Source organism: Euphorbia lathyris, chromosome 1, assembly GCF_963576675.1.
Source record: "Euphorbia lathyris chromosome 1, ddEupLath1.1, whole genome shotgun sequence".
Lineage (NCBI taxonomy): Eukaryota > Viridiplantae > Streptophyta > Magnoliopsida > Malpighiales > Euphorbiaceae > Euphorbia > Euphorbia lathyris.
In genome coordinates, this window is record NC_088910.1 from 43,631,877 (window position 1) to 43,644,633 (window position 12,757).

A 12,757-nucleotide genomic window follows, 5' to 3' on the forward strand; every position below is an offset into this window, starting at 1 on the left:
GTTCTTACTCAGCTGCTGTCTTGTACTCTTTGTCGATTCAACTCAGCAGCTTCGTCCCGAAGTTGTTCAACGAATGTCTTCTAGATCCTTCTTCCGCTGAGCTGCGTTTTGTACATAACGACAGCGTTTTGACATACGCGGGCCGAGTTGTATTGAACTGTTTGACTTGGGCTTTGACTTCCGTATTGGGCTTTGGGCCTTTTAATCTTTATGTCTTATAAACAATTTAACTCAACATTGAACAAACACATTAGTAGAATAAATCAAAGCATTTAAACTTAGTGTGTTTAGAATATTTTTAATTACACTTAAACAATTTTGTCAAATCAAAATTATGTGGAAAGGTGTTTCAACAGGATATTGTGATAGTGATTGGGCCGGTGACAAGGATGATCGAAAAAGTACAACTGGTTTTGTATTTTTTCTAGGTGATACTGCATTTACGTGGAGTTCGAAGAAGTAGGCAATTGTGACGCTATCAACCTGTGAAGCTGAATATGTCGCTGCAACCTCATGTGTCTGTCATGCAATTTGGCTTCAAAAATTGCTAGAAGAATTTCAGATGGGACAAAATAATCCAACGGACATTTTTATTGATAATAAATCTGCACTGGCATTAGCGAAAAATCCAGTGTTTCATGATCGAAGTAAGCATATTGATACGAGGTATCATTTTATTCGGGAGTGCATTGAGCAAAAGGAGGTGAAGATGAAGTACGTGAAAACTCAAGATCAAATTGCAGATATTTTCACGAAGCCGTTGAAGTACGATACATTCAGCCATTTGAGAGCTCAACTAGGAGTCACGAAAAATTAAGTTTAAGGGGACATGTTAAAATTAATAAACTTAATTATATTTTAAAAAAAAGGAAAAATAATGCATGTTCACGTGATGAGATAAGATAAGGTAATGCATTTATGGCATGAATACTAACTTGTGGTTAGTGAATAAATTTGGACTTGTATGGATCCAAATTTAGTAAAAAATGTGTGCTTGACATTTATATATATATATAAAAATGTAAGTGTCTTGGATTGAGAGATATATATATAGGTAGATAGATGTAGCAAAATATAATTGAGTGGAGTGTACCTCAAAATAATGCATGTTCTCATATTTTTGTGTTCAATAAAGGATTTTCTTTGTCTCAATTTCTAATTCCGAAAAATATACAACAAGTCTATCAAAAAGTTACATATTTATCCCTTGTAAATTACTGTCTTAGTCCCTATAATTTCAATATTTTCTTCCCTTTATCACTTGGTCTCTACATGTATTTGCAATTCATTTCGCCTCAATTTCCCTCGAGAATAACCCTCTATAAAGCTTGCCTTTTGGAGAAGAATGGAAGGAGAGAGATTGAAGACGAAGAGAAATTGTTAGTTTGAATTTTTATTTTTATTTTGAGGTTTGTTTATGATAATTAAATAATAAAATAGGTAATTTATAAAATAAATAAATAAATATAAGGAGGAAATTAACTCTTTTTCTTTTGACTTTTATTTTAATACCGTTGGTCAATTTGGACTGTGTTTGCTAACGGAATAACATCAATGTATCTGTTTACTAAGTTTTAAACCACATAGTTTATATTTGAAAATGACTCAAACCACATAGTTTATTTTTGTATTTTTCCCTTCAAATTATTTAAAACGACATCCTCTATGTACTTACCATTTTCGATTTTTAAAATTGTAATTCATAGTTTTCTGTATCTAAACAACTATTTCTCTTTTCTAGCCAAACACATCTAAATTGCCTCAAAATCAAAAGGTTCAAGAATTAAAGTTGTTTAGAATATAATTTTTATCAACTCCATAATAAAGGGTTACCTACTATTAGAGTAATGATCTTGATGAACGTTAAAAGAGACCATTATATTAGTAAAATGCAAAATTCTGGGATCATAATATCTGATTTTAGAGTTCAGGCATTGTAATGAAAATAAATGTAAAGTTGAAGAGTCATGAGCATAACTTGACATAAAATATTATACATATAATATCAAACACGAAATATCTATAATAATTAACTTACCAATTAAGGTTCGTTTGAGTGGTTAAGAGTCTCAAGTCGCTTAAGTTAGATCTCGAGTTTTAGCGTACGCATAAAGCTTTAATTGAGAGATGATTCACCTAAAATGTGTCTGACGAGCCTCGAACCAAAAAATGGGACAAACAAGAATTTTTTTTTTATTAAAAATATATATAATAGCTGAAACATACTTTTAAGTTTATTTTATTTATTAATTTGCAATTTATAGCTTTAAAGTTCGGTTGTTACTAGATAATTAAATCTTATTAATAGAACTAATGATCATTATTAATTCTTTAAAATGTTTTAATGATTACATTAGTTTTAACTGTCATTAACGTGATCTATCTATCTATTCTATTATAAATATATAATAGGTGAAATATATTGTATTAAATACCAGCACTAATGCAACGGATCCCATCAGAACTCCGAAATTAAACATGCTTGGACGAGAGTAGTACTAAGATGGGTGACCTCTTGGGAAGTTCTCGTGTTGCATCCCAAAACTTTTTAATCATTATTGTTTAAAGGTAGATGAGATGATTAAAACACTTGTTTTGATTAAAAAAAAAGAATTTGTCATATCATCTCAAAAGAAATTCATAATCTTCCTTGGTTCTATTCTAAAAACTAATTTTAAGTTAACTTTATTTATTAGTTTGTAATTTATAGCTTTCAAGTCATGTGGTTATTAAATAATTAAATCTCATTAATAGAATTAAATAGAATTATTAATTCTGTAAAACAATTTAGTAGTTATACTGGTTTTAATTATCATTAACGTGAATTAATTCTATAAGGTCAATTCTTGATTCAGTGAATTAACTCTTAAATTAATTTAGAAGAAAAAAAATATTCCAACAGTATGCCTATAAGAGTGGTTTTTGGCTCATTCGAAACGGATAGACAATTCATCTAAAAAATTTCCTCCCTGGCAAATTTGGTTCAGCTCTCAAAACTTTTATTTTAATTCGTTTGTACTATTTCTTGATTTTTTTTGTTATAATTCGATACATGTTTAGAGTTTAACTCACACTTCCATAGTAACCTGATTAATAAGTGTCAATGGTGACAAGATCTGTTTTAAGGAGACTGATCTCATCGGACCTAAAACAATTATCCTTCCATATATTCAATTCATTTGAATGTTTATTAATTGTATCTTGTTCATCGTAATTTTATTATTTATGATCTTTAATTTAATAAAAATGCTATTATGTTGTTCAATTAACAATGAATTTAAAGATACATTTTTTATATTAGATTATAAAAATTGTCATTAAAATTTTACTTATATAATCAAAATATTAAAATTTTATAACGTTGATAATTATATTGTATAAAAAAAATGACTGCAATAATGCATTATAAAATGTATTATCCATCTATGCTAAATGATATTAGGCTAATATAAACTCGCCATGTGGCAATTGAGAGATTGGAACCAACACCCCAAAAAAGGGAACATGTGGTATCTCCATAGCCAAACTGCATAATACGACTCTGCACTAGAGACCTCGACTCGAGAAGTCTCAAAACACCTAGTCAAAGATCATCCGCTACAGAAATCACACCCAATCTCGTGAATCTCGAGCCTAGTGGGCTTGAGGAATATTAGGCATTGATATATGGACACACATTCACCTATCAACATATGACACATGGAATATCCTGCTTCTCAACTCATAACCGTCTTATATAATTCGATCATAATATAAATAGAGTAAGCTCAACTCAATGTAGATTAGTTCATTCATTAAGCTTACATTACAGCTTCTATTTAACGTTGTGTTCATCCTCGAGTCCTACCTCAAACTGACTTATGCATCAGAGCGGGTTAGTCGGACAACGACCCCCTTTGACTCTGTTTTTATCCAATTGCAGGTCTCTAAGTTGACTTTTAAGATTCAACCACATTGAATTGGTGCAGTGAGCGTGGAACAAACACAACAATGACTCGCTTGAATGGTTCCATCCAACTTCCATCCTCTAGTGCACTTCCTGCATCTATAGTTCAAATGGTGGCGGAAGAAGAAGCATGATGATAGTTTTAGGTCTATCATGGTCTACCTCTAGATATAGAAGAGGACATTGAGGCCTTAGATGCCCAACAACAAAGGCTCCTAGGCGCAATCTCCTGATGATTGGTAGAAAACCCGAGATCTGTCCAGAACATCATCAACGTCATGCAACTAAAACACACCATCCAAATAGTGGAGGTTAAAGAAAAACTGGAGATATTGGATGAGACTATTAGGTATATAAATAAACTTGAGAATGCTGATTTCTCAACTAGACATTATACTACCCGTAGTTGTTATCTTTAGCAATATGGGTTTCCAAAAGATCGGGTAAAGGATTCAGTCACCTAATTAAGGGGAAAGAAGACTCCACAGTAAGACACCACAGATCTTGAACTCCCCCCATAAGGAAAGCAAAGAATACCAACGAGTAGTCCTCCAAAAGATCAACTCAGGTGTTGTGTTGCCCATTCGCCACCACCTTAATGAATGGTGCCTCCTACTGGTAGGAGTCCCTTGATACCGAGATGATCATCAACTTCAAGGAGATGTTAGGGCTCTTCACTGACCACATCGTAACATCCATCCCTGAGAGAAAACCCATGAAGGATCTCAACTACCTAGTCTAATATAAAAAGAAACCCTTAAGGACCACGTGCAGAGATTCTAGTAGGAAGCCATTTGGGTCAAGGTATTGAATGTGGAAGGAGCGATCAACATCATGGCGGCCTACTGCCTCAACAAAGACATATCCTAAGAGTTAACCACCAACAGACCCTGAACCTTCAAGGACTTAATGAATCGGGCAAGATATTTCTGTAGATGGCATGCCCATAACTAAATACTCTACTAAGCGAGAAGGTCGTCCATTCCAGTAAGCAGCCTAGGAACGACAGGGACCAAGATTGAAAAAGGCCATGAGAGCACATAGAGAGATTAATGATCTCCAAAAACGCTCCTAGAAATAAAGTCATATACTAGGTAGAGAGGATCATGGTACGTATGACATATCCTCCCAAGATGAAGAAATTGTGCTCGCACAACAATAGGGCATATTGTAACTTCCTCAAAAGTGAAGGACGCAATATATAGGATTGCATGCAGCTCATCCCCAGCTGCATTTTCATTCAATTAAACAGCTCCCAGCTACTCGACATGTGTTTGTGTCATTTTTGTATTTTGCATTTTTTTGTTAGAGGAGAGACCCCAACTTGGGGATTTGGCTTCGCCTTGGCTACTGTTCCAGTCCTTGCAAGACCCCAACCTGCCCCAAATATTATTGGTGTTCGTTGGATCCCACCGCCTCTGAACTGGGTAAAAGTCAACACGGACGACTCCGTCTTGGATTCGATGGGAGCTGCCGGGGGCAGGTGGTATCTTCCGCAATTCCAGAGGCTTTCCTCAGGGCAGCTTCACCCTCCCTATAAGTTCTACGCTTGCTCACATTGGCAGACTTCAGGCGGTGATTTATGTTATAAATATCGCACAAGGACGAGGCTGGGTACATCTATGGATTGAATTTGATTCAACGTTTGTGGTACAATTACTTCGCAATAAATTAGTTGTCGTGCCTTGGACGATTCGACAGGACTAGTTGAAATGATGGCATCAATGCTCGGGGATGGAGATTTTTACATCACACATTTTTCGGGAAGGAAACATGGTTGCCGATTCGCTTGCTCGATACAGTGTCTCGACTTCTAGTAGTCAGTGGTGGCATTACGCCCCTGATTTCTGTCACAGATTCATTTTGGATGATATCTTTAATGTTGTAACTTATCGATTCACTTAGATTCTTTCATTTCCGCGCTTTTTATTTGTTATTGAACAATCTTCAATTTTTATATATAACTAATATTGTGCCCGCGCGTTGCGCGGATGGATAATTTTTTTGTACAATATTTTAATATTTTTTAAATTTTATATCATTTACATGTAGTAATATTAAGATTTTATTTTAAAATAATTTAAATTTACAAATTGTAAATAAATTAACATACATATCTTTATAATTGCTTGATAATAGGTTTTAGAAGTTGTTGGCCATGTTAACATGTTTGCAAGGGTCATTACTTTCCGTTCTTGTATAATACTTTTTCTATATAATCTTGCAATTTTAAAATATTTACTACAGTTTGTGGCGATCTTTTTTCAATCAAATTCTAGCTCTCCTTAAAATTCTTTTTCTCGTGCTTTCAGAAATCTTTGATAAATCCATGAATTTGAAATAAGCATGTATTTCTTTTTAAATTTTATTTGGTTTACATAGTAGTTTGGAGGTTTAAATATTGTGTTAATTATTACAATGAAAAATTAAATGTGTTATAATTTTTTTTAGTTTTATTGGTTTTAATGCTATTTATTAAAATTAAATGAATGGAATTTGAATAGATCCTTACATATTTTTTATCGTTATATAATTTGTTTTCGTTGAGATATTTTGTAAGTTATTTTATTATATCAATTAAATATAAATATAAATTTTTTTTCAATTACATTGGTTTTAATGCTATTTATTAAAATGAAATGATTGGAATTTGAATGGATCTTACATATTTTTTTTACCAATGTGTTATAAAAAAATTCCAGTTATATTGGTTTTAATAATGTTATTTATTAAAGTTAAATAAAAAGAATTTGAATGGATCCTTACATATTTTTTGTCGTTATATAATTTTTTTTCATTGCAATATTTTCTAAGTTATTTTATGGCTTAAAGCATTTTTTAGCCCTTGACCTATTCAAAATTTATGCATTTGGTCCCTGACCTATTATTTGGTCATATTTGACCCCTAACCTATCAGATTAGATAAAATCCAACCCATATTGAATGAAAAATTAACTATGTTGGAAAATTAACAGCATTAACCAATACAAAAAAGGCACATGACACAAATAAAATTAATTTTCACTCTATCGGAACACTAGAAAAAAAATTTAGAATTTTTTTTACCGTGTAAAATAGTTACTGTTGCCATCTCTAGTTGAAAATTAATTTTATTTATGTGTCATGTGTCGTTTTTGTTGGTCCCTTGTTTAGTTGCAAGTATAGTTCCAAGGGGGGGTTAGGAACTATTTAAACTTTTTTCGCAATTTAGGCAGACTTCTTTTTCTAAAGAAAGTTTGAACAACGGCGCTGAGTGAACAGTAAGGTACTAGCTTAGTCAACAGGTGACTAGGTCAGTTTCTTAGCTTGAGTCAGGAGATAACACTTAGAGTCTATTCCTGAGCTCAGACGTTCAACGCGCACAACTCAACTTGACCTCTTTACTTGGTCAGTTTTGATTATTTAAAGCAAGCAATATAAATAAGGAGTTAAGGTAAGAAATACTTCACTCAGCAGATTTATCCAGGTTCGGCTTCTTCTAAGCCTACGTCCTGTCCCCAGAACACGTTCCGAGATTTCAAATACTCTACTGAGCTCTTTAAAGGTAGAGCCTCAAACCTTTTACAATATCAGCAATTGAGTATGACAAGAGTACCTTCCTCTATACTTCTACTCAATCCTAATCTCTCCGCTGAGTACTTAAAACCGAGTACTCAGCCTCTCCTTTCTATCTCTAGAAATGATAAGTGTTTTGTCCTAATACAAAGATGTGCTAAGACACTTTAGACGATTTACAATCACTCTAGACTTTTACACAGATATGAGAAATGTAGTGTAAGAATTTTGCTTTGCTTCTTGCTTGCAGAACTTGTAGAGATTTGGTCAGCGTAATGGCTTGATCAAGTTCTGTGTTTTGTGAAGCTTGTGATGGCACTATTTATAGAGACGTCTGGGTCATCGGTCATTTCGAATTTCGAAATAACCGTTGGAGGGAAACGGCTATGTGTCGTTGTCATCCTGACTTTTACAGAGCTCTCAGCTAATCACAATCGTGTATCTTCTGTCCTCGGTCAGCTCAGCAGATGGTCTCTCCTTTTATGGTAAAGTCAACTGGACAGCATACTGTGTCGTCTGAACTTTGCCAAAAGAGGAAACACTTTGTCTGGAAGTTTTTCTTTGCCAGCTGCTGTCTTGTACGCTTTGTCGAGACTACTCAGTAGCTTCATTATGAAGTTGTTCCTGAAGGTCTTCTAGATCCTTCCGTTTGCTGAGTTACGTTTTTTGTTCAAAACGGCAACGTCTTGACATACGCGGGCCGAGTGTACTGAGTTGTTTGACTTGGGCCTTGGCTTCCGTATTGGGCTTGGGCCTTCCAATCCTTATGACTTATAACATTTATACTCAACATTGAACAAACACATTAGTAGAATAAATCAAAGCATTTAAACTTAGTGTGTTTAGAATATGTATTTTAATTTATACTTAAACAATTTTGTCAAATCAAAATTATGTGGAAAGGTGTTTCAACAAACTCCCCCATTTTGATGTTGGCAAAACTATTCAGCAAGGAACTCAGTATGAGCTCCCCCATGATAGTTGACCTAGTATAATTAAGCAAACTCCCCCGTAAGGGTTGAGCTACTGACTTAGTTTTACTTAAGACATTTAAGGATTTAAATGAGTAAGTCTAAGGTCAGTTTTCAGATATAGGTCAGCTATATCACATATTCTATTTACTCAGTGTTAGGCGGAAGTTTTTAGACATATAGAGCGCGCTGAATAATTTGTTGTTCAATGAGTTCTTATCAGAATATTTCATAAGTGTATAGGTTCATGTCAAACATGTTATCAGCATATCATTTAGTCAATAAATATTATAAGTATTAAACAAAGCTGATATAAATGAAGATACATAATAACTCAGTACTTATTAGCATATATCATAACTCAGTATTTGAATAAGAAAAGTAAGTATGATATATAAGTTGAAAGAAGTCAGCAGTTACACAGCAAAAGAAATAATCATAGCATATAGATTACAAATGTTAAGACCTAGCCTATCTATTTCTTTTTCTTGCCCTGTGACTGACTTCGCTCGTACTGACGTCGCTCATGCTGAGCTCTGGCAGCTTGCGCTTTCTCCCCCGTTTTGTCAACTTCAGGGAGCTTGAACGCATCGGTTAAGACAGCACGAGAAAGTTCTTGTGAAAGCTCTTTTAGTTTGTCAGCACTTTCGTTTACGCCATCAAAAATGGCAACTCCATCAGCTGATACTTCGACTGGTATATGAAGATCAGCAGCACCGAGCATATTTACACTGAAAGCTTGAGCTTTGGCTTGCCAGATGAGAGCTTCAGAGAGGCCAGCAAAGACTTGGTGGAAAGTTTTCAAGAGAGCTGAGTCATAATGATGACGCTGGATATTATTATGACGGATGTGATTGAAGGATTGCTGTCCGAGAGATAGCAACTCATTCTGTTTCAACGCGTCAGTATCCATCTCTTGTTTGTTGAGGTTAAGTAGCCTGATGGCCTCACCGATTTGCTCGACTGAGCACTGACTATAGGACACCATTTGCTCATTTGTCTTAAGTTGCTCAGTATGAAGCTGAGCAAAAAGCATCTTGAGTTCTGAGGAAGTGGCGTAGTCAGTGTTCACAACAGATAACTTCTGAACTTGCTGATGGAGAGAGTTCAGATGTTGAATTGTTGACAGCTGTATCTCTGCCAACTTGGAAAGTGAATCCTGCTTAGCTTGCTGGGCTTGGAATGACAAGACTACATTCAGCAGATCCTTGAGTCCCTTGACTTCGTTGAGAAGTAGAGTGACCTGGGAGAGCTGAGTTGTCTCAGGAATTGAAGATCCAGCAGCAGGCGAAGCGGAGTGTTGAAGATCGTGGATGAGTGCTTGTACTGAGTCAATGAGCTTTTTGCCGGACTCAGTGGCATCCCGATGTACATCAGTATGACCAGAAGAAAGTGGAGTGAAGAGAGTACCCTGGTCAGTGACTGGATGAGTTGGCTCAATCTGCACTTGAGTTGGAGGAATTATTGATTGATCAGCAGAGAGAGTTGTTGTAGAAGTAATAACCCAAACACTGTCTGTACTGACGGCGGAAAGATGGGGAGTCAGCACCATGCTTGAGGAGACAGCATGAGCAGTGGTCGGTTCAACCTGACTAGTTGACGTGGTTGAAGTGTTATGGTCGGCATGTTCCTGTTGAGAAGAAACAGAGGCTTGTTTTTCCAACGGCGCGGAGGAAGTTGAAGTGGATTGCCGCTTAAAGAATGTCAGTTTGACAGTAGAAGGATCCTTTGTTGTCTTGGAGAGGACAAGTTTAGGAATAGATGGTGATTGCACAAGAGGTTCACTGACCATTTTCTCACTGGCCTTAACCAGCTTTCGCCTTCTACGCGGTGAAGTGGTATGATGAGCAGGTTCTTCTGAGTGAGTAGGAGAAGGTTCCTTGTGCTCAGTATGGGTCTGGTCAGATTGCTCAACTTGCTCAACTTGCTCAACTCCAGCAGCTAACTCGGTGTCAGTTTGCACAGCTCCACACTCTAACCCAGTGTTAGCATTTTCAACCTCGATTTCGCTGTCATACTCTTCAGACTCCTCAGCGTCATCCTGACCACTGGCTTCAGCTTCTTCTTCAGCAGTGCTGTCTCCATCAAGTTCTTCCTCAACTTGGGAGATGAAGTGGTCATCTAACTGGACCTCAGTTTCCGTAGCATCAGTACCTTGGCATTGAGTGAAATGAGAATCACCCGGTACAATAAAGTCGGTCGGTATAACATCCAGAGGTTCCAGTGTAGAAGTCTTTTGCTTCTTCTGAGGTAGTTCAGCAGCTTCCTCAGTTCCAGGCTCATCTTGCCTGGTTCTCTTTTTAGCTGACTTTCCAGCTGACCTCTGCCTCTTTGCAGGAGACTCAACATTTGGTGAAGGAGTCTCAGCAGACTTTCTCTTGCGAGAAGCTGGGGCCTTAGATCGTCGCCCTTTCTGAGGCACAGCAGTGGATTCCTCAGCTTGGTCAGTTTGACCAGCAGCAGCAACTTTTCCCTTCTTCAAGGGTTGTCCAAATTTAAGTGCCCTCAGCGAGGCAGCTGTGATCTCAGTTCCTCTGAAGGATTCCTCGCCTTTGAGATCAATCTTGTGGTCAAGAAGAATTCGAGTTATGAGTGACCCAAGTCTCATCGTACCCGTGCTGCGTAGAAACCCAGCAACTAAGAAAACCGGCATGTTGATGGGGGTGTACGTCAGCATGTGCCATATGAAGCACTGTTCAAAGTTGGTTGCTGATGTAGTGCAGTTGATCTTTGGGTAAATGAAGTAGCTCAGCAGGTAGTGAGCCATCTTCTGGTGCTGTCCCATTGAAGATGCTGAGATCTCTCCTGAGTGACCCTCAGGTTTGCAGAAGGTATGGACGTAGTCGGTTTTGTCCTGATCTCCTGACTTCCTCAGCCTTACTCCCTCAGTTTTGAGCTGGAGGAGATTTCCTATGTACAGAGGTTTGATGAAGATGGTTTTCCCTTTTACTTCAGTGCTTAGGTAGTCGGCGGAGTCACTGGAAACCTTGAGGTTGTGGTAAAATTCCCTCACTAGGTCAGGATATGTCTCATCCCTGACCGAGAACAGCCCAGTCCACTCGTTTTTAGAAATCCATTCGGCAAATGGCTGTTCGTTCTGCACAAAGTGCTCCGAAACCCATCTGGAGGGTTCTACCTTCCATTCAGATATATTGTCGAAGACTTTGGAGTAGGTCCTGATCTTAACAGCTTTCTCTTTTCCAGAAGTTTGGCCAGTTTTACCCTTGCTCGGTGTAGAAGGGTTTTGTGAAGGTTCATCGGAGCTGGACTTTTGGTGGCCGGCACCGGAGACTTTGAAAGATAACTTAGTCATTCTTCGGAGATGGAAGAATTAGAGGAATTTGAAAGAAAAGAAGTTCTAAGTGATTTCTTTGCCTTAAGAATTGATTAAGCGTAAAGAGTAAAAGATGGGGAAATACCCATAATTTATAGACGAAATGAACGGTGTGGATCTTAATCGAATCCACGTGTCAGTTTTGCCTTGGGATCATGTATCGACAATGATCCTGGCATTTATGACACATTACGGCGAATACGTCATCCTAGGCTATACGCGTGCTTTGCATTTATGCTAACGGATTAATCACTCAGTATTTAGAATGTCAAGCGTTTGATATTCTGAGTGGTCAGTGCATTATTTAAGAATGATTTTAAGGTCAAGTTCTAAACTAATTTACTCAGTGTGCAAGTGTACTCAGTATTGTATATTCAGTCAGTTTCAATGAGATACTCAGCAAACAAAAAAATCATTCAGCATGTAATTCACTCAGCATTCATATTAATTTAGCACATGAATTTACTGAAGAGGATTAAACATACCAATTGCTTCTCTCAGTATGCTGAACTGCTCACGGGCCAGTGGCTTCGTGAAGATATCAGCAAGCTGTTCGTCCGTTGGGACAAAGGTCAGCTTGATCTCACCCTTGAGTACATGGTCTCTAATGAAGTGATGTCTGATGCTGACATGCTTCATTCTGCTGTGTTGAATTGGGTTCTTGGAAAGATCAATTGCGCTTTTGTTGTCACATTTGACTTCAATTGTTTTTGTTTGAACACCATAGTCTTCAAGCTGTTGCTTGATCCATAGGACTTGAGCAACACAGTGTCCAGCAGCAATGTACTCAGCTTCAGTGGTGGACAGGGCTACTGACGCCTGCTTTTTGCTGAACCAGGATACAAGACAGCTTCCTAAGAAGTGGCATCCTCCAGAGGTGCTTTTTCGTTCCAGCTTATCTCGTCCATAGTCAGTGTCAATGTATCCGATGAGTGTAAAATCATGAGTATT

At 37.0% G+C, this 12,757-nt stretch overlaps 1 pseudogene; it reads left to right on the forward strand.

Moving 5' to 3' along the window:
- Positions 1–2,420: 2,420 nt before the first annotated feature.
- Positions 2,421–2,540, forward strand: LOC136215771 (5S ribosomal RNA; annotated as a pseudogene).
- Positions 2,541–12,757: the final 10,217 nt, after the last annotated feature.